The sequence below is a fragment of the Taudactylus pleione genome, unplaced genomic scaffold (assembly GCF_031769625.1).
Source record: "Taudactylus pleione unplaced genomic scaffold, aTauple2 ptg000032l, whole genome shotgun sequence".
Classification (NCBI taxonomy): Eukaryota; Metazoa; Chordata; class Amphibia; order Anura; family Myobatrachidae; genus Taudactylus; species Taudactylus pleione.
In genome coordinates, this window is record NW_028284434.1 from 11,227,992 (window position 1) to 11,252,103 (window position 24,112).

Below are 24,112 nucleotides of genomic sequence, written 5' to 3' on the forward strand. Positions count from 1 at the left end.
AAAAAAAACAACAACTAGCAGCGGGCTTTGGACACCCAGTACTGGTTGTGCTAAATACATGGGACAAACGACATAGGGTCCTCCATATTAAGCACAACCAGCACCAGGCTTTTTAGAACCAGTCCTGGTTGCCAAAATACAGGAGGACAAAAGATGTAGGGGCCCCCGTATTCAGCGTAACCAGAAATGGGCTTTGAGTTGGTCCTGGAAATACAGGTGAAAAATATGCGAAGGGTCCATATGTATTTACCAGAGATAGCACCAAACTTTTTCTAGCGGGGGCTAATTCCACAGCAAGGAAAGCCCTTTTACTGGGACCCCCGGCCGAAGCATCAACAATGACCGCTAGTCAGCCCCCAGGCCGGGAATGCCTGGGGACTTCCTCCAATAAAGGGTTCCCCATCTCCAGGGCACCCCAAGCCCAGGCTGGTGGGTGCCGGGTTGATTATGTAATGTTTAGTGCATAAGAAAGATATAATTTATTGTCTTTTACAGAAGCACTACAGGCCCCAGCAAGCCTTCCCCACATGCTGGTACTTAGAGAACCACAAGTACAAACAAGCACGGCATAAAGAGCTCCGCTGATACCTATAGTACCCCTGTAAAAGAAATTTATAGAAAAAACACAGACACTGATTGTTTTAAAATTTTATTTTTCTGTACCTTCACCTGGGGGATGGCAGCCTTTAAGCTCTTTTGCATGGCTGCCACTTCCCCAGGACTTCTCCGGTGTCTTCACCTGGAGGGCGGCGCCCTTTAAGCTCTTCTTTATGGCCGCCACCCATCCAGGACTTTCCCGGTGTCTTCTTTCTTTGGCAGCTCTTCTGTGCTGCCAAAGGGCTCCCCTGGCTGTTGCATTAGCCTCCTCTAGAAAGAGCCCAGCACCACTACCGCCTGCACTGGCCAGCCATCTTGGTGCACCCAAATGAAGCCACAGTGAGTACATCTGCTCCTACTGATGCTGCGCAACAAGTTGGAACTACCTATCTCTACAATGGCGGATTTGTGAGGTAATACGGTAACTTTCTCAGTAACCTAAACCCCAAAAGTACCTATCTTGGAACAAAAGCAACCTAATAAAACAAACCCAAGTCTAAATTCATCCACTACCCTGACTTATGCCTTTCCAAAAATCCATTATAGAGAACAGCAGAAAAGTGGTCCTAATTGAGAGTGTCAGAAAAAACTGACATTTGGAAATTTAGATTACTTCCAAAACCTATTTATTTATGTTTTTTCCATGAAATTTGGAATGCAGCATGAGCGACAGTTCTACCCACCCATGCTAAATTTCAGCACAGTACCTCCGATAACTTTGGAGGTGTAGCCCCTTAAACACCATGCCCTTCCTCGGGAGTTCTCTATGGGAGAATTCATTTTTTTAAATTCAGCCTTAATATAAGGGCACGACTGTGCCCTTATAATATACATAGTGACACGGAAACTTATACACAGACAGACATATACAGTTACAAAGACATATACAGGTACACAGAACATATAGTTACACAGACACATGTATACAGTTACAGACACATATAGTTACAGTGATACATATATACAGACATATTTATATATATATACAGTAACTCAGACATACATATTGTTACAGACACATAACTACACTTACAGATACATATAAACAGTTACATAGACACATATATACAGTTACACAGATACACCAGTTGTCTTCTGATTCTGATGCCCTCAGCCAAACTGCTGCTGCATAACTACACTCAGGTGATAGTTTAACATGTGTTCCTGGCATACCTTTACTCAGTCTGTCTCAGTCTCTGGTCTATAACTACCTGTACAATTATCTGCCTCAGGTTACTTTACTGCCCGTTGCTACTCCAGCTTAACTCTCTGCAGCCACCTCGTTTCTTACTTAAGCTCCTACTATCTTGAGCTTATGTCTTGGGGAGCATCTAAGTACTTGTGAGAATATAAAACTCTATGGAAATGGCAGCTGCTATAGGTGAAGACCTCTCTAGCTTGATTCTAGGAATTCATGTGGTTTCCTAGGTGAGCCCTAACAGTATGAATGTACAGCAGGAACATATTATCACACCTCTGCAGGCCAAGAACAAGGGTCCAGCCTTGGAGTTACCAGTAATTAATAATAATTAATTACCTGTCCTGTGTTTTCTTATCTTGTGCTTCTCCTCCAGGTCCAAGCTTTGCTCCTGTGGTGTCAGCAGAGGCAGGTGACTCAACTTGTTTGTTTAGTATATGTTTTGTGGTAAAGATGACCTCACAGTTGTCCCAAGTAGACGTTTGGACTGAAGGTGACCTTCTAATAGTCCAGCAATGTAGTATGCTTGGCTGTTGACCTCACATTTTGTTCATTGGAGAAGGCCCACCTGGAAAAAGTTAGAGGTGTGATAATATGTTCCTGCTATACATTATACATGCACATATACAGGTAGTTTTGCCTAAGTAAAATGTCCATACCTAACAAATATTTTACTTCACCCTATCTTGAGTAAATGTTTTGTGGTAAAGACAACTTCACAGTTGTCCTGAGGTGAAATTATGGGTGAATAATTCATAAATGAATATTGCTTGGCTGTTGACCTCACATATTGTTGGATGGAATGGTCCCATTTGGACAAACCTAGAGTTTTAATAATGTTCCAGCGATGCAGTAAAATGCATATATATCACATTACACCTCTCTCTGTTTGCAGGTTGATTTATCACCGATACTGGAATTAGGCAAAAGAGATTTTGTAGTATAAGATTGTGGACAAAACGCCAAATCACAAATAGTCACATTTCCCATCTCAATCCAAAAGTGTCTTTAAACACCCACAGGTCTCATGTTTGGGAAATGTGAGTGCAATGCTGTTTAGGACTTTGACACAGAAGCAGATTATCTACATAAAAACAGGGAGAGTGAACCCAATAAATATCCTGCACAGAAAAGAGACAGAAAGGAACTAATGGCACTAAAAAATAAAGGCAAATCACTGCAGCCCACTAGAAAAAACATGGTGTTTTTAAAAAAAGAAAGTTACACACATATGTAATTATGCAGACATATACACAGACACAAATATACAGTTTCAGAAACCTATATACACATACACATTTATACAGTTACACTGAAACAAATATAGGTACAGACATACAGCATATACAGTTACATAAAAACATGTACAAACACATAAACAGTATACAGTTACACAAAAACATATACAGACAGATATTTACAGTTACACAGACATATATAGGTACACAGAAACATTTATCCAGTGACACAGGCACATACACAGATATATATATATATATATATATATATATATATACTGTATATATATATTCCTTAGACAGAAAACCTTACGGTTTCACATGTCCCATTAAGGATTCTTAGACATGATCTGAAATTTCACAAAACCTACTGAATTTGTGCCACTTAAACTAAAAAAAAAATGAAATTCCGATCACCTTAATGGAAGTGTTCCTTGCGAAAAAAATATGGTATGCCATCACACCCTGTGGTTAACTGCAGATTCAGTACTCTCACAGAGTGAAATTGCTGTCACTCACAAAATGGTGTAAATGCTAATTCACAAAATTGTGTGCTTATTGGAATACACACATGCAGTCTATGTAGAGAATTTAGACTTGGGGTTTGTTTTATTCGGTAGCTATTATTCAGGGTATGGCCCCCCAAAAAAAACAACAACTAGCAGCGGGCTTTGGACACCCAGTACTGGTTGTGCTAAATACATGGGACAAACGACATAGGGTCCTCCATATTAAGCACAACCAGCACCAGGCTTTTTAGAACCAGTCCTGGTTGCCAAAATACAGGAGGACAAAAGATGTAGGGGCCCCCGTATTCAGCGTAACCAGAAATGGGCTTTGAGTTGGTCCTGGAAATACAGGTGAAAAATATGCGAAGGGTCCATATGTATTTACCAGAGATAGCACCAAACTTTTTCTAGCGGGGGCTAATTCCACAGCAAGGAAAGCCCTTTTACTGGGACCCCCGGCCGAAGCATCAACAATGACCGCTAGTCAGCCCCCAGGCCGGGAATGCCTGGGGACTTCCTCCAATAAAGGGTTCCCCATCTCCAGGGCACCCCAAGCCCAGGCTGGTGGGTGCCGGGTTGATTATGTAATGTTTAGTGCATAAGAAAGATATAATTTATTGTCTTTTACAGAAGCACTACAGGCCCCAGCAAGCCTTCCCCACATGCTGGTACTTAGAGAACCACAAGTACAAACAAGCACGGCATAAAGAGCTCCGCTGATACCTATAGTACCCCTGTAAAAGAAATTTATAGAAAAAACACAGACACTGATTGTTTTAAAATTTTATTTTTCTGTACCTTCACCTGGGGGATGGCAGCCTTTAAGCTCTTTTGCATGGCTGCCACTTCCCCAGGACTTCTCCGGTGTCTTCACCTGGAGGGCGGCGCCCTTTAAGCTCTTCTTTATGGCCGCCACCCATCCAGGACTTTCCCGGTGTCTTCTTTCTTTGGCAGCTCTTCTGTGCTGCCAAAGGGCTCCCCTGGCTGTTGCATTAGCCTCCTCTAGAAAGAGCCCAGCACCACTACCGCCTGCACTGGCCAGCCATCTTGGTGCACCCAAATGAAGCCACAGTGAGTACATCTGCTCCTACTGATGCTGCGCAACAAGTTGGAACTACCTATCTCTACAATGGCGGATTTGTGAGGTAATACGGTAACTTTCTCAGTAACCTAAACCCCAAAAGTACCTATCTTGGAACAAAAGCAACCTAATAAAACAAACCCAAGTCTAAATTCATCCACTACCCTGACTTATGCCTTTCCAAAAATCCATTATAGAGAACAGCAGAAAAGTGGTCCTAATTGAGAGTGTCAGAAAAAACTGACATTTGGAAATTTAGATTACTTCCAAAACCTATTTATTTATGTTTTTTCCATGAAATTTGGAATGCAGCATGAGCGACAGTTCTACCCACCCATGCTAAATTTCAGCACAGTACCTCCGATAACTTTGGAGGTGTAGCCCCTTAAACACCATGCCCTTCCTCGGGAGTTCTCTATGGGAGAATTCATTTTTTTAAATTCAGCCTTAATATAAGGGCACGACTGTGCCCTTATAATATACATAGTGACACGGAAACTTATACACAGACAGACATATACAGTTACAAAGACATATACAGGTACACAGAACATATAGTTACACAGACACATGTATACAGTTACAGACACATATAGTTACAGTGATACATATATACAGACATATTTATATATATATACAGTAACTCAGACATACATATTGTTACAGACACATAACTACACTTACAGATACATATAAACAGTTACATAGACACATATATACAGTTACACAGATACACCAGTTGTCTTCTGATTCTGATGCCCTCAGCCAAACTGCTGCTGCATAACTACACTCAGGTGATAGTTTAACATGTGTTCCTGGCATACCTTTACTCAGTCTGTCTCAGTCTCTGGTCTATAACTACCTGTACAATTATCTGCCTCAGGTTACTTTACTGCCCGTTGCTACTCCAGCTTAACTCTCTGCAGCCACCTCGTTTCTTACTTAAGCTCCTACTATCTTGAGCTTATGTCTTGGGGAGCATCTAAGTACTTGTGAGAATATAAAACTCTATGGAAATGGCAGCTGCTATAGGTGAAGACCTCTCTAGCTTGATTCTAGGAATTCATGTGGTTTCCTAGGTGAGCCCTAACAGTATGAATGTACAGCAGGAACATATTATCACACCTCTGCAGGCCAAGAACAAGGGTCCAGCCTTGGAGTTACCAGTAATTAATAATAATTAATTACCTGTCCTGTGTTTTCTTATCTTGTGCTTCTCCTCCAGGTCCAAGCTTTGCTCCTGTGGTGTCAGCAGAGGCAGGTGACTCAACTTGTTTGTTTAGTATATGTTTTGTGGTAAAGATGACCTCACAGTTGTCCCAAGTAGACGTTTGGACTGAAGGTGACCTTCTAATAGTCCAGCAATGTAGTATGCTTGGCTGTTGACCTCACATTTTGTTCATTGGAGAAGGCCCACCTGGAAAAAGTTAGAGGTGTGATAATATGTTCCTGCTATACATTATACATGCACATATACAGGTAGTTTTGCCTAAGTAAAATGTCCATACCTAACAAATATTTTACTTCACCCTATCTTGAGTAAATGTTTTGTGGTAAAGACAACTTCACAGTTGTCCTGAGGTGAAATTATGGGTGAATAATTCATAAATGAATATTGCTTGGCTGTTGACCTCACATATTGTTGGATGGAATGGTCCCATTTGGACAAACCTAGAGTTTTAATAATGTTCCAGCGATGCAGTAAAATGCATATATATCACATTACACCTCTCTCTGTTTGCAGGTTGATTTATCACCGATACTGGAATTAGGCAAAAGAGATTTTGTAGTATAAGATTGTGGACAAAACGCCAAATCACAAATAGTCACATTTCCCATCTCAATCCAAAAGTGTCTTTAAACACCCACAGGTCTCATGTTTGGGAAATGTGAGTGCAATGCTGTTTAGGACTTTGACACAGAAGCAGATTATCTACATAAAAACAGGGAGAGTGAACCCAATAAATATCCTGCACAGAAAAGAGACAGAAAGGAACTAATGGCACTAAAAAATAAAGGCAAATCACTGCAGCCCACTAGAAAAAACATGGTGTTTTTAAAAAAAGAAAGTTACACACATATGTAATTATGCAGACATATACACAGACACAAATATACAGTTTCAGAAACCTATATACACATACACATTTATACAGTTACACTGAAACAAATATAGGTACAGACATACAGCATATACAGTTACATAAAAACATGTACAAACACATAAACAGTATACAGTTACACAAAAACATATACAGACAGATATTTACAGTTACACAGACATATATAGGTACACAGAAACATTTATCCAGTGACACAGGCACATACACAGATATATATATATATATATATATATATATATATATATATACTGTATATATATATTCCTTAGACAGAAAACCTTACGGTTTCACATGTCCCATTAAGGATTCTTAGACATGATCTGAAATTTCACAAAACCTACTGAATTTGTGCCACTTAAACTAAAAAAAAAATGAAATTCCGATCACCTTAATGGAAGTGTTCCTTGCGAAAAAAAATATGGTATGCCATCACACCCTGTGGTTAACTGCAGATTCAGTACTCTCACAGAGTGAAATTGCTGTCACTCACAAAATGGTGTAAATGCTAATTCACAAAATTGTGTGCTTATTGGAATACACACATGCAGTCTATGTAGCGAATTTAGACTTGGGGTTTGTTTTATTCGGTAGCTATTATTCAGGGTATGGCCCCCCAAAAAAAACAACAACTAGCAGCGGGCTTTGGACACCCAGTACTGGTTGTGCTAAATACATGGGACAAACGACATAGGGTCCTCCATATTAAGCACAACCAGCACCAGGCTTTTTAGAACCAGTCCTGGTTGCCAAAATACAGGAGGACAAAAGATGTAGGGGCCCCCGTATTCAGCGTAACCAGAAATGGGCTTTGAGTTGGTCCTGGAAATACAGGTGAAAAATATGCGAAGGGTCCATATGTATTTACCAGAGATAGCACCAAACTTTTTCTAGCGGGGGCTAATTCCACAGCAAGGAAAGCCCTTTTACTGGGACCCCCGGCCGAAGCATCAACAATGACCGCTAGTCAGCCCCCAGGCCGGGAATGCCTGGGGACTTCCTCCAATAAAGGGTTCCCCATCTCCAGGGCACCCCAAGCCCAGGCTGGTGGGTGCCGGGTTGATTATGTAATGTTTAGTGCATAAGAAAGATATAATTTATTGTCTTTTACAGAAGCACTACAGGCCCCAGCAAGCCTTCCCCACATGCTGGTACTTAGAGAACCACAAGTACAAACAAGCACGGCATAAAGAGCTCCGCTGATACCTATAGTACCCCTGTAAAAGAAATTTATAGAAAAAACACAGACACTGATTGTTTTAAAATTTTATTTTTCTGTACCTTCACCTGGGGGATGGCAGCCTTTAAGCTCTTTTGCATGGCTGCCACTTCCCCAGGACTTCTCCGGTGTCTTCACCTGGAGGGCGGCGCCCTTTAAGCTCTTCTTTATGGCCGCCACCCATCCAGGACTTTCCCGGTGTCTTCTTTCTTTGGCAGCTCTTCTGTGCTGCCAAAGGGCTCCCCTGGCTGTTGCATTAGCCTCCTCTAGAAAGAGCCCAGCACCACTACCGCCTGCACTGGCCAGCCATCTTGGTGCACCCAAATGAAGCCACAGTGAGTACATCTGCTCCTACTGATGCTGCGCAACAAGTTGGAACTACCTATCTCTACAATGGCGGATTTGTGAGGTAATACGGTAACTTTCTCAGTAACCTAAACCCCAAAAGTACCTATCTTGGAACAAAAGCAACCTAATAAAACAAACCCAAGTCTAAATTCATCCACTACCCTGACTTATGCCTTTCCAAAAATCCATTATAGAGAACAGCAGAAAAGTGGTCCTAATTGAGAGTGTCAGAAAAAACTGACATTTGGAAATTTAGATTACTTCCAAAACCTATTTATTTATGTTTTTTCCATGAAATTTGGAATGCAGCATGAGCGACAGTTCTACCCACCCATGCTAAATTTCAGCACAGTACCTCCGATAACTTTGGAGGTGTAGCCCCTTAAACACCATGCCCTTCCTCGGGAGTTCTCTATGGGAGAATTCATTTTTATTAAATTCAGCCTTAATATAACGGCATGACTGTGCCCTTATAATATACATAGTGACACGGAAACTTATACACAGACAGACATATACAGTTACAAAGACATATACAGGTACACAGAACATATAGTTACACAGACACATGTATACAGTTACAGACACATATAGTTACAGTGATACATATATATAGACATATTTATATATATATACAGTAACTCAGACATACATATTGTTACAGACACATAACTACAGTTACAGATACATATAAACAGTTACATAGACACATATATACAGTTACACAGATACACCAGTTGTCTTCTGATTCTGATGCCCTCAGCCAGACTGCTGCTGCATAACTACACTCAGGTGATAGTTTAACATGTGTTCCTGGCATACCTTTACTCAGTCTGTCTCAGTCTCTGGTCTATAACTACCTGTACAATTATCTGCCTCAGGTTACTTTACTGCCCGTTGCTACTCCAGCTTAACTCTCTGCAGCCACCTCGTTTCTTACTTAAGCTCCTACTATCTTGAGCTTATGTCTTGGGGGGCATCTAAGTACTTGTGAGAATATAAAACTCTATGGAAATGGCAGCTGCTATAGGTGAAGACCTCTCTTGCTTGATTCTAGAAATTCATGTGGTTTCCTAGGTGAGCCCTAACAGTATGAATGTACAGCAGGAACATATTATCACACCTCTGCAGGCCAAGAACAAGGGTCCAGCCTGGGAGTTACCAGTAATTATTAATAATTAATTACCTGTCCTGTGTTTTCTTATCTTGTGCTTCTCCTCTAGGTCCAAGCTTTGCTCCTGTGGTGTCAGCAGAGGCAGGTGACTCAACTTGTTTCTTTAGTATATGTTTTGTGGTAAAGATGACCTCACAGTTGTCCCAAGTAGACGTTTGGACTGAAGGTGACCTTCTAATAGTCCAGCAATGTAGTATGCTTGGCTGTTGACCTCACATTTTGTTCATTGGAGAAGGCCCACCTGGAAAAAGTTAGAGGTGTGATAATATGTTCCTGCTATACATTATACATGCACATATACAGGTAGTTTTGCCTAAGTAAAATGTCCATACCTAACATAAATATTTTACTTCACCCTATCTTGAGTAAATGTTTTGTGGTAAAGACAACTTCACAGTTGTCCTGAGGTGAAATTACGGGTGAATAATTCATAAATGAATATTGCTTGGCTGTTGACCTCACATATTGTTGGATGGAATGGTCCCATTTGGACAAACCTAGAGTTTTAATAATGTTCCAGCGATGCAGTAAAATGCATATATATCACATTACACCTCTCTCTGTTTGCAGGTTGATTTAACACCGATACTGGAATTAGGCAAAAGAGATTTTGTAGTATAAGATTGGGGACAAAATGCCAAATCACAAATAGTCACATTTCCCACCTCAATCCACAAGTGTCTTTAAACACCCACAGGTCTCATGTTTGGGAAATGTGAGTGCAATGCTGTTTAGGACTTTGACACCGAAGCCCAATATCTACATAAAAACAGGGAGAGTGAACCCAATAAATATCCTGCACAGAAAAGAGACAGAAAGGAACTAATGGCACTAAAAAATAAAGGCAAATCACTGCAGCCCACTAGAAAAAACATGGTGTTTTTTAAAAAAGAAAGTTACACACATATGTAATTATGCAGACATATACACAGACACAAATATACAGTTTCAGAAACCTATATACACATACACATTTATACAGTTACACTGAAACAAATATAGGTACAGACATACAGCATATACAGTTACATAAAAACATGTACAAACACATAAACAGTATACAGTTACACAAAACCATATACAGACAGATATTTACAGTTACACAGACACATATATACTGTAGGTACACAGAAACATTTATCCAGTGACACAGGCACATACACAGATATATATATATATATATATATATACTGTATATATATATTCCTTAGACAAAAAACCTTACGGTTTCACATGTCCCATTAAGGATTCTTAGACATGATCTGAAATTTCACAAAACCTACTGAATTTGTGCCACTTAAACTAAAAAAAAAATGAAATTCCGATCACCTTAATGGAAGTGTTCCTTGCACAAAAAAATATGGTATGCCATCACACCCTGTGGTTAACTGCAGATTCAGTACTCTCACAGAGTGAAATTGCTGTCACTCACAAAATGGTGTAAATGCTAATTCACAAAATTGTGTGCTTATTGGAATACACACATGCAGTCTATGTAGCGAATTTAGACTTGGGGTTTGTTTTATTCAGTAGCTATTATTCAGGGTATGGCCCCCCAAAAAAACAACAACTAGCAGCGGGCTTTGGACACCCAGTACTGGTTGTGCTAAATACATGGGACAAACAACATAGGGTCCTCCATATTAAGCACAACCAGCACCAGGCTTTTTAGAACCAGTCCTGGTTGCCAAAATACAGGAGGACAAAAGATGTAGGGGGCCCCCGTATTCAGCGTAACCAGCAATGGGCTTTGAGTCGGTCCTGGAAATACAGGTGAAAAATATGCGAAGGGTCCATATGTATTTACCAGAGATAGCACCAAACTTTTTCTAGCGGGGGCTAATTACACAGCAAGGAAAGCGCTTTTACTGGGACCCCCGGCCGAAGCATCAACAATGACCGCTAGTCAGCCCCCAGGCCGGGAATGCCTGGGGACTTCCTCCAATAAAGGGTTCCCCCTCTCCAGGGCACCCCAAGCCCAGGCTGGTGGGTGCCGGGTTGATTATGTAATGTTTAGTGCATAAGAAAGATATAATTTATTGTCTTTTACAGAAGCACTACAGGCCCCAGCAAGCCTTCCCCACATGCTGGTACTTAGAGAACCACCAGTACCAACAAGCACGGCATAAAGAGCTCCGCTGATACCTATAGTACCCCTGTAAATGAAATTTATAGAAAAAACACAGACACCGATTGTTTTAAAATTTTATTTTTCTGTACCATCACCTGGGGGATGGCAGCCTTTAAGCTCTTTTGCATGGCTGCCACTTCCCCAGGACTTCTCCGGTGTCTTCACCTGGAGGGCGGCGGCCTTTAAGCTCTTCTTTATGGCCGCCACCCATCCAGGACTTTCCCGGTGTCTTCTTTCTTTGGCAGCTCTTCTGTGCTGCCAAAGGGCTCCCCTGGCTGTTGCATTAGCCCCCTCTAGAAAGAGCCCAGCGCCACTACCGCCTGCACTGGCCAGCCATCTTGGTGCACCCAAGTGAAGCCACAGTGAGTACATCTGCTCCTACTGATGCTGCGCAACAAGTTGGAACTACCTATCTGTACAATGGCGGATTTGTGAGGTAATACGGTAACTTTCTCAGTAACCTAAACCCCAAAAGTACCTATCTTGGAACAAAAGCAACCTAATAAAACAAACCCAAGTCTAAATTCATCCACTACCCTGAGTTATGCCTTCCCAAAAATCCATTATAGAGAACAGCAGAAAAGTGGTCCTAATTGAGAGTGTCAGAGAAAACTGACATTTGGAAATTCAGATTACTTCCAAAACCTATTTATTTAAGTTTTTTCCATGAAATTTGGAATGCAGCACGAGCGACAGTTCTACCCGCCCATGCTAAATTTCAGCACAGTACCTCCAATAACTTTGGAGGTGTAGCCCCTTAAACACCATGCCCTTCCTCGGGAGTTCTCTATGGGAGAATTCAGTTTTATTAAATTCAGCCTTAATATAAGGGCATGACTGTGCCCTTATAATATACATAGTGACACGGAAACTTATACACAGACAGACATATACAGTTACAAAGACATATACAGGTACACAGAACATATAGTTACACAGACACATGTATACAGTTACAGACACATATAGTTACAGTGATACATATATATAGACATATTTATATATATATACAGTAACTCAGACATACATATTGTTACAGACACATAACTACAGTTACAGATACATATAAACAGTTACATAGACACATATATACAGTTACACAGATACACCAGTTGTCTTCTGATTCTGATGCCCTCAGCCAGACTGCTGCTGCATAACTACACTCAGGTGATAGTTTAACATGTGTTCCTGGCATACCTTTACTCAGTCTGTCTCAGTCTCTGGTCTATAACTACCTGTACAATTATCTGCCTCAGGTTACTTTACTGCCCGTTGCTACTCCAGCTTAACTCTCTGCAGCCACCTCGTTTCTTACTTAAGCTCCTACTATCTTGAGCTTATGTCTTGGGGGGCATCTAAGTACTTGTGAGAATATAAAACTCTATGGAAATGGCAGCTGCTATAGGTGAAGACCTCTCTTGCTTGATTCTAGAAATTCATGTGGTTTCCTAGGTGAGCCCTAACAGTATGAATGTACAGCAGGAACATATTATCACACCTCTGCAGGCCAAGAACAAGGGTCCAGCCTGGGAGTTACCAGTAATTATTAATAATTAATTACCTGTCCTGTGTTTTCTTATCTTGTGCTTCTCCTCTAGGTCCAAGCTTTGCTCCTGTGGTGTCAGCAGAGGCAGGTGACTCAACTTGTTTCTTTAGTATATGTTTTGTGGTAAAGATGACCTCACAGTTGTCCCAAGTAGACGTTTGGACTGAAGGTGACCTTCTAATAGTCCAGCAATGTAGTATGCTTGGCTGTTGACCTCACATTTTGTTCATTGGAGAAGGCCCACCTGGAAAAAGTTAGAGGTGTGATAATATGTTCCTGCTATACATTATACATGCACATATACAGGTAGTTTTGCCTAAGTAAAATGTCCATACCTAACATAAATATTTTACTTCACCCTATCTTGAGTAAATGTTTTGTGGTAAAGACAACTTCACAGTTGTCCTGAGGTGAAATTACGGGTGAATAATTCATAAATGAATATTGCTTGGCTGTTGACCTCACATATTGTTGGATGGAATGGTCCCATTTGGACAAACCTAGAGTTTTAATAATGTTCCAGCGATGCAGTAAAATGCATATATATCACATTACACCTCTCTCTGTTTGCAGGTTGATTTAACACCGATACTGGAATTAGGCAAAAGAGATTTTGTAGTATAAGATTGGGGACAAAATGCCAAATCACAAATAGTCACATTTCCCACCTCAATCCACAAGTGTCTTTAAACACCCACAGGTCTCATGTTTGGGAAATGTGAGTGCAATGCTGTTTAGGACTTTGACACCGAAGCCCAATATCTACATAAAAACAGGGAGAGTGAACCCAATAAATATCCTGCACAGAAAAGAGACAGAAAGGAACTAATGGCACTAAAAAATAAAGGCAAATCACTGCAGCCCACTAGAAAAAACATGGTGTTTTTAAAAAAAGAAAGTTACACACATATGTAATTATGCAGACATATACACAGACACAAATATACAGTTTCAGAAACCTATATACACATACACATTTATACAGTTACACTGAAACAAATATAGGTACAGACATACAGCATATACAGTTACATAAAAACATGTACAAACACATAAACAGTATACAGTTACACAAAACCATATACAGACAGATATTTACAGTTACACAGACACATATATACTGTAGGTACACAGAAACATTTATCCAGTGACACAGGCACATACACAGATATATATATATATATATACTGTATATATATATTCCTTAGACAAAAAACCTTACGGTTTCACATGTCCCATTAAGGATTCTTAGACATGATCTGAAATTTCACAAAACCTACTGAATTTGTGCCACTTAAACTAAAAAAAAATGAAATTCCGATCACCTTAATGGAAGTGTTCCTTGCACAAAAAAATATGGTATGCCATCACACCCTGTGGTTAACTGCAGATTCAGTACTCTCACAGAGTGAAATTGCTGTCACTCACAAAATGGTGTAAATGCTAATTCACAAAATTGTGTGCTTATTGGAATACACACATGCAGTCTATGTAGCGAATTTAGACTTGGGGTTTGTTTTATTCGGTAGCTATTATTCAGGGTATGGCCCCCCAAAAAAACAACAACTAGCAGCGGGCTTTGGACACCCAGTACTGGTTGTGCTAAATACATGGGACAAACGACATAGGGTCCTCCATATTAAGCACAACCAGCACCAGGCTTTTTAGAACCAGTCCTGGTTGCCAAAATACAGGAGGACAAAAGATGTAGGGGGCCCCCGTATTCAGCGTAACCAGCAATGGGCTTTGAGTCGGTCCTGGAAATACAGGTGAAAAATATGCGAAGGGTCCATATGTATTTACCAGAGATAGCACCAAACTTTTTCTAGCGGGGGCTAATTACACAGCAAGGAAAGCGCTTTTACTGGGACCCCCGGCCGAAGCATCAACAATGACCGCTAGTCAGCCCCCAGGCCGGGAATGCCTGGGGACTTCCTCCAATAAAGGGTTCCCCCTCTCCAGGGCACCCCAAGCCCAGGCTGGTGGGTGCCGGGTTGATTATGTAATGTTTAGTGCATAAGAAAGATATAATTTATTGTCTTTTACAGAAGCACTACAGGCCCCAGCAAGCCTTCCCCACATGCTGGTACTTAGAGAACCACCAGTACCAACAAGCACGGCATAAAGAGCTCCGCTGATACCTATAGTACCCCTGTAAATGAAATTTATAGAAAAAACACAGACACCGATTGTATTAAAATTTTATTTTTCTGTACCATCACCTGGGGGATGGCAGCCTTTAAGCTCTTTTGCATGGCTGCCACTTCCCCAGGACTTCTCCGGTGTCTTCACCTGGAGGGCGGCGGCCTTTAAGCTCTTCTTTATGGCCGCCACCCATCCAGGACTTTCCCGGTGTCTTCTTTCTTTGGCAGCTCTTCTGTGCTGCCAAAGGGCTCCCCTGGCTGTTGCATTAGCCCCCTCTAGAAAGAGCCCAGCGCCACTACCGCCTGCACTGGCCAGCCATCTTGGTGCACCCAAGTGAAGCCACAGTGAGTACATCTGCTCCTACTGATGCTGCGCAACAAGTTGGAACTACCTATCTGTACAATGGCGGATTTGTGAGGTAATACGGTAACTTTCTCAGTAACCTAAACCCCAAAAGTACCTATCTTGGAACAAAAGCAACCTAATAAAACAAACCCAAGTCTAAATTCATCCACTACCCTGACTTATGCCTTCCCAAAAATCCATTATAGAGAACAGCAGAAAAGTGGTCCTAATTGAGAGTGTCAGAGAAAACTGACATTTGGAAATTCAGATTACTTCCAAAACCTATTTATTTAAGTTTTTTCCATGAAATTTGGAATGCAGCACGAGCGACAGTTCTACCCGCCCATGCTAAATTTCAGCACAGTACCTCCAATAACTTTGGAGGTGTAGCCCCTTAAACACCATGCCCTTCCTCGGGAGTTCTCTATGGGAGAATTCAGTTTTATTAAATTCAGCCTTAATATAAGGGCATGACTGTGCCCTTATAATATACATAGTGACACGGAAACTTATACACAGACAGACATATACAGTTACAAAGACATATACAGGTACACAGAACATATAGTTACACAGACACATGTATACAGTTACAGACACATATAGTTACAGTGATACATATATATAGACATATTTATATATATATACAGTAACTCAGACATACATATTGTTACAGACACATAACTACAGTTACAGATACATATAAACAGTTACATAGACACATATATACAGTTACACAGATACACCAGTTGTCTTCTGATTCTGATGCCCTCAGCCAGACTGCTGCTGCATAACTACACTCAGGTGATAGTTTAACATGTGTTCCTGGCATACCTTTACTCAGTCTGTCTCAGTCTCTGGTCTATAACTACCTGTACAATTATCTGCCTCAGGTTACTTTACTGCCCGTTGCTACTCCAGCTTAACTCTCTGCAGCCACCTCGTTTCTTACTTAAGCTCCTACTATCTTGAGCTTATGTCTTGGGGGGCATCTAAGTACTTGTGAGAATATAAAACTCTATGGAAATGGCAGCTGCTATAGGTGAAGACCTCTCTTGCTTGATTCTAGAAATTCATGTGGTTTCCTAGGTGAGCCCTAACAGTATGAATGTACAGCAGGAACATATTATCACACCTCTGCAGGCCAAGAACAAGGGTCCAGCCTGGGAGTTACCAGTAATTATTAATAATTAATTACCTGTCCTGTGTTTTCTTATCTTGTGCTTCTCCTCTAGGTCCAAGCTTTGCTCCTGTGGTGTCAGCAGAGGCAGGTGACTCAACTTGTTTCTTTAGTATATGTTTTGTGGTAAAGATGACCTCACAGTTGTCCCAAGTAGATGTTTGGACTGAAGGTGACCTTCTAATAGTCCAGCAATGTAGTATGCTTGGCTGTTGACCTCACATTTTGTTCATTGGAGAAGGCCCACCTGGAAAAAGTTAGAGGTGTGATAATATGTTCCTGCTATACATTATACATGCACATATACAGGTAGTTTTGCCTAAGTAAAATGTCCATACCTAACATAAATATTTTACTTCACCCTATCTTGAGTAAATGTTTTGTGGTAAAGACAACTTCACAGTTGTCCTGAGGTGAAATTACGGGTGAATAATTCATAAATGAATATTGCTTGGCTGTTGACCTCACATATTGTTGGATGGAATGGTCCCATTTGGACAAACCTAGAGTTTTAATAATGTTCCAGCGATGCAGTAAAATGCATATATATCACATTACACCTCTCTCTGTTTGCAGGTTGATTTAACACCGATACTGGAATTAGGCAAAAGAGATTTTGTAGTATAAGATTGGGGACAAAATGCCAAATCACAAATAGTCACATTTCCCACCTCAATCCACAAGTGTCTTTAAACACCCACAGGTCTCATGTTTGGGAAATGTGAGTGCAATGCTGTTTAGGACTTTGACACCGAAGCCCAATATCTACATAAAAACAGGGAGAGTGAACCCAATAAATATCCTGCACAGAAAAGAGACAGAAAGGAACTAATGGCACTAAAAAATAAAGGCAAATCACTGCAGCCCACTAGAAAAAACATGGTGTTTTTAAAAAAAGAAAGTTACACACATATGTAATTATGCAGACATATACACAGACACAAATATACAGTTTCAGAAACCTATATACACATACACATTTATACAGTTACACTGAAACAAATATAGGTACAGACATACAGCATATACAGTTACATAAAAACATGTACAAACACATAAACAGTATACAGTTACACAAAACCATATACAGACAGATATTTACAGTTACACAGACACATATATACTGTAGGTACACAGAAACATTTATCCAGTGACACAGGCACATACACAGATATATATATATATATATATATATATATACTGTATATATATATTCCTTAGACAAAAAACCTTACGGTTTCACATGTCCCATTAAGGATTCTTAGACATGATCTGAAATTTCACAAAACCTACTGAATTTGTGCCACTTAAACTAAAAAAAAAATGAAATTCCGATCACCTTAATGGAAGTGTTCCTTGCGCAAAAAAATATGGTATGCCATCACACCCTGTGGTTAACTGCAGATTCAGTACTCTCACAGAGTGAAATTGCTGTCACTCACAAAATGGTGTAAATGCTAATTCACAAAATTGTGTGCTTATTGGAATACACACATGCAGTCTATGTAGCGAATTTAGACTTGGGGTTTGTTTTATTCGGTAGCTATTATTCAGGGTATGGCCCCCCAAAAAAACAACAACTAGCAGCGGGCTTTGGACACCCAGTACTGGTTGTGCTAAATACATGGGACAAACGACATAGGGTCCTCCATATTAAGCACAACCAGCACCAGGCTTTTTAGAACCAGTCCTGGTTGCCAAAATACAGGAGGACAAAAGATGTAGGGGGCCCCCGTATTCAGCGTAACCAGCAATGGGCTTTGAGTCGGTCCTGGAAATACAGGTGAAAAATATGCGAAGGGTCCATATGTATTTACCAGAGATAGCACCAAACTTTTTCTAGCGGGGGCTAATTACACAGCAAGGAAAGCGCTTTTACTGGGACCCCGGGCTGAAGCATCAACAATGACCGCTAGTCAGCCCCCAGGCCGGGAATGCCTGGGGACTTCCTCCAATAAAGGGTTCCCCCTCTCCAGGGCACCCCAAGCCCAGGCTGGTGGGTGCCGGGTTGATTATGTAATGTTTAGTGCATAAGAAAGATATAATTTATTGTCTTTTACAGAAGCACTACAGGCCCCAGCAAGCCTTCCCCACATGCTGGTACTTAGAGAACCACCAGTACCAACAAGCACGGCATAAAGAGCTCCGCTGATACCTATAGTACCCCTGTAAATGAAATTTATAGAAAAAACACAGACACCGATTGTATTAAAATTTTATTTTTCTGTACCATCACCTGGGGGATGGCAGCCTTTAAGCTCTTTTGCATGGCTGCCACTTCCCCAGGACTTCTCCGGTGTCTTCACCTGGAGGGCGGCGGCCTTTAAGCTCTTCTTTATGGCCGCCACCCATCCAGGACTTTCCCGGTGTCTTCTTTCTTTGGCAGCTCTTCTGTGCTGCCAAAGGGCTCCCCTGGCTGTTGCATTAGCCCCCTCTAGAAAGAGCCCAGCGCCACTACCGCCTGCACTGGCCAGCCATCTTGGTGCACCCAAGTGAAGCCACAGTGAGTACATCTGCTCCTACTGATGCTGCGCAACAAGTTGGAACTACCTATCTGTACAATGGCGGATTTGTGAGGTAATACGGTAACTTTCTCAGTAACCTAAACCCCAAAAGTACCTATCTTGGAACAAAAGCAACCTAATAAAACAAACCCAAGTCTAAATTCATCCACTACCCTGACTTATGCCTTCCCAAAAATCCATTATAGAGAACAGCAGAAAAGTGGTCCTAATTGAGAGTGTCAGAGAAAACTGACATTTGGAAATTCAGATTACTTCCAAAACCTATTTATTTAAGTTTTTTCCATGAAATTTGGAATGCAGCACGAGCGACAGTTCTACCCGCCCATGCTAAATTTCAGCACAGTACCTCCAATAACTTTGGAGGTGTAGCCCCTTAAACACCATGCCCTTCCTCGGGAGTTCTCTATGGGAGAATTCAGTTTTATTAAATTCAGCCTTAATATAAGGGCATGACTGTGCCCTTATAATATACATAGTGACACGGAAACTTATACACAGACAGACATATACAGTTACAAAGACATATACAGGTACACAGAACATATAGTTACACAGACACATGTATACAGTTACAGACACATATAGTTACAGTGATACATATATATAGACATATTTATATATATATACAGTAACTCAGACATACATATTGTTACAGACACATAACTACAGTTACAGATACATATAAACAGTTACATAGACACATATATACAGTTACACAGATACACCAGTTGTCTTCTGATTCTGATGCCCTCAGCCAGACTGCTGCTGCATAACTACACTCAGGTGATAGTTTAACATGTGTTCCTGGCATACCTTTACTCAGTCTGTCTCAGTCTCTGGTCTATAACTACCTGTACAATTATCTGCCTCAGGTTACTTTACTGCCCGTTGCTACTCCAGCTTAACTCTCTGCAGCCACCTCGTTTCTTACTTAAGCTCCTACTATCTTGAGCTTATGTCTTGGGGGGCATCTAAGTACTTGTGAGAATATAAAACTCTATGGAAATGGCAGCTGCTATAGGTGAAGACCTCTCTTGCTTGATTCTAGAAATTCATGTGGTTTCCTAGGTGAGTCCTAACAGTATGAATGTACAGCAGGAACATATTATCACACCTCTGCAGGCCAAGAACAAGGGTCCAGCCTGGGAGTTACCAGTAATTATTAATAATTAATTACCTGTCCTGTGTTTTCTTATCTTGTGCTTCTCCTCTAGGTCCAAGCTTTGCTCCTGTGGTGTCAGCAGAGGCAGGTGACTCAACTTGTTTCTTTAGTATATGTTTTGTGGTAAAGATGACCTCACAGTTGTCCCAAGTAGATGTTTGGACTGAAGGTGACCTTCTAATAGTCCAGCAATGTAGTATGCTTGGCTGTTGACCTCACATTTTGTTCATTGGAGAAGGCCCACCTGGAAAAAGTTAGAGGTGTGATAATATGTTCCTGCTATACATTATACATGCACATATACAGGTAGTTTTGCCTAAGTAAAATGTCCATACCTAACATAAATATTTTACTTCACCCTATCTTGAGTAAATGTTTTGTGGTAAAGACAACTTCACAGTTGTCCTGAGGTGAAATTACGGGTGAATAATTCATAAATGAATATTGCTTGGCTGTTGACCTCACATATTGTTGGATGGAATGGTCCCATTTGGACAAACCTAGAGTTTTAATAATGTTCCAGCGATGCAGTAAAATGCATATATATCACATTACACCTCTCTCTGTTTGCAGGTTGATTTAACACCGATACTGGAATTAGGCAAAAGAGATTTTGTAGTATAAGATTGGGGACAAAATGCCAAATCACAAATAGTCACATTTCCCACCTCAATCCACAAGTGTCTTTAAACACCCACAGGTCTCATGTTTGGGAAATGTGAGTGCAATGCTGTTTAGGACTTTGACACCGAAGCCCAATATCTACATAAAAACAGGGAGAGTGAACCCAATAAATATCCTGCACAGAAAAGAGACAGAAAGGAACTAATGGCACTAAAAAATAAAGGCAAATCACTGCAGCCCACTAGAAAAAACATGGTGTTTTTAAAAAAAGAAAGTTACACACATATGTAATTATGCAGACATATACACAGACACAAATATACAGTTTCAGAAACCTATATACACATACACATTTATACAGTTACACTGAAACAAATATAGGTACAGACATACAGCATATACAGTTACATAAAAACATGTACAAACACATAAACAGTATACAGTTACACAAAACCATATACAGACAGATATTTACAGTTACACAGACACATATATACTGTAGGTACACAGAAACATTTATCCAGTGACACAGGCACATACACAGATATATATATATATATATATATATATATATATATACTGTATATATATATTCCTTAGACAAAAAACCTTACGGTTTCACATGTCCCATTAAGGATTCTTAGACATGATCTGAAATTTCACAAAACCTACTGAATTTGTGCCACTTAAACTAAAAAAAAAATGAAATTCCGATCACCTTAATGGAAGTGTTCCTTGCGCAAAAAAATATGGTATGCCATCACACCCTGTGGTTAACTGCAGATTCAGTACTCTCACAGAGTGAAATTGCTGTCACTCACAAAATGGTGTAAATGCTAATTCACAAAATTGTGTGCTTATTGGAATACACACATGCAGTCTATGTAGCGAATTTAGACTTGGGGTTTGTTTTATTCGGTAGCTATTATTCAGGGTATGGCCCCCCAAAAAAACAACAACTAGCAGCGGGCTTTGGACACCCAGTACTGGTTGTGCTAAATACATGGGACAAACGACATAGGGTCCTCCATATTAAGCACAACCAGCACCAGGCTTTTTAGAACCAGTCCTGGTTGCCAAAATACAGGAGGACAAAAGATGTAGGGGGCCCCCGTATTCAGCGTAACCAGCAATGGGCTTTGAGTCGGTCCTGGAAATACAGGTGAAAAATATGCGAAGGGTCCATATGTATTTACCAGAGATAGCACCAAACTTTTTCTAGCGGGGGCTAATTACACAGCAAGGAAAGCGCTTTTACTGGGACCCCGGGCTGAAGCATCAACAATGACCGCTAGTCAGCCCCCAGGCCGGGAATGCCTGGGGACTTCCTCCAATAAAGGGTTCCCCCTCTCCAGGGCACCCCAAGCCCAGGCTGGTGGGTGCCGGGTTGATTATGTAATGTTTAGTGCATAAGAAAGATATAATTTATTGTCTTTTACAGAAGCACTACAGGCCCCAGCAAGCCTTCCCCACATGCTGGTACTTAGAGAACCACCAGTACCAACAAGCACGGCATAAAGAGCTCCGCTGATACCTATAGTACCCCTGTAAATGAAATTTATAGAAAAAACACAGACACCGATTGTATTAAAATTTTATTTTTCTGTACCATCACCTGGGGGATGGCAGCCTTTAAGCTCTTTTGCATGGCTGCCACTTCCCCAGGACTTCTCCGGTGTCTTCACCTGGAGGGCGGCGGCCTTTAAGCTCTTCTTTATGGCCGCCACCCATCCAGGACTTTCCCGGTGTCTTCTTTCTTTGGCAGCTCTTCTGTGCTGCCAAAGGGCTCCCCTGGCTGTTGCATTAGCCCCCTCTAGAAAGAGCCCAGCGCCACTACCGCCTGCACTGGCCAGCCATCTTGGTGCACCCAAGTGAAGCCACAGTGAGTACATCTGCTCCTACTGATGCTGCGCAACAAGTTGGAACTACCTATCTGTACAATGGCAGATTTGTGAGGTAATACGGTAACTTTCTCAGTAACCTAAACCCCAAAAGTACCTATCTTGGAACAAAAGCAACCTAATAAAACAAACCCAAGTCTAAATTCATCCACTACCCTGACTTATGCCTTCCCAAAAATCCATTATAGAGAACAGCAGAAAAGTGGTCCTAATTGAGAGTGTCAGAGAAAACTGACATTTGGAAATTCAGATTACTTCCAAAACCTATTTATTTAAGTTTTTTCCATGAAATTTGGAATGCAGCACGAGCGACAGTTCTACCCGCCCATGCTAAATTTCAGCACAGTACCTCCAATAACTTTGGAGGTGTAGCCCCTTAAACACCATGCCCTTCCTCGGGAGTTCTCTATGGGAGAATTCAGTTTTATTAAATTCAGCCTTAATATAAGGGCATGACTGTGCCCTTATAATATACATAGTGACACGGAAACTTATACACAGACAGACATATACAGTTACAAAGACATATACAGGTACACAGAACATATAGTTACACAGACACATGTATACAGTTACAGACACATATAGTTACAGTGATACATATATATAGACATATTTATATATATATACAGTAACTCAGACATACATATTGTTACAGACACATAACTACAGTTACAGATACATATAAACAGTTACATAGACACATATATACAGTTACACAGATACACCAGTTGTCTTCTGATTCTGATGCCCTCAGCCAGACTGCTGCTGCATAACTACACTCAGGTGATAGTTTAACATGTGTTCCTGGCATACCTTTACTCAGTCTGTCTCAGTCTCTGGTCTATAACTACCTGTACAATTATCTGCCTCAGGTTACTTTACTGCCCGTTGCTACTCCAGCTTAACTCTCTGCAGCCACCTCGTTTCTTACTTAAGCTCCTACTATCTTGAGCTTATGTCTTGGGGGGCATCTAAGTACTTGTGAGAATATAAAACTCTATGGAAATGGCAGCTGCTATAGGTGAAGACCTCTCTTGCTTGATTCTAGAAATTCATGTGGTTTCCT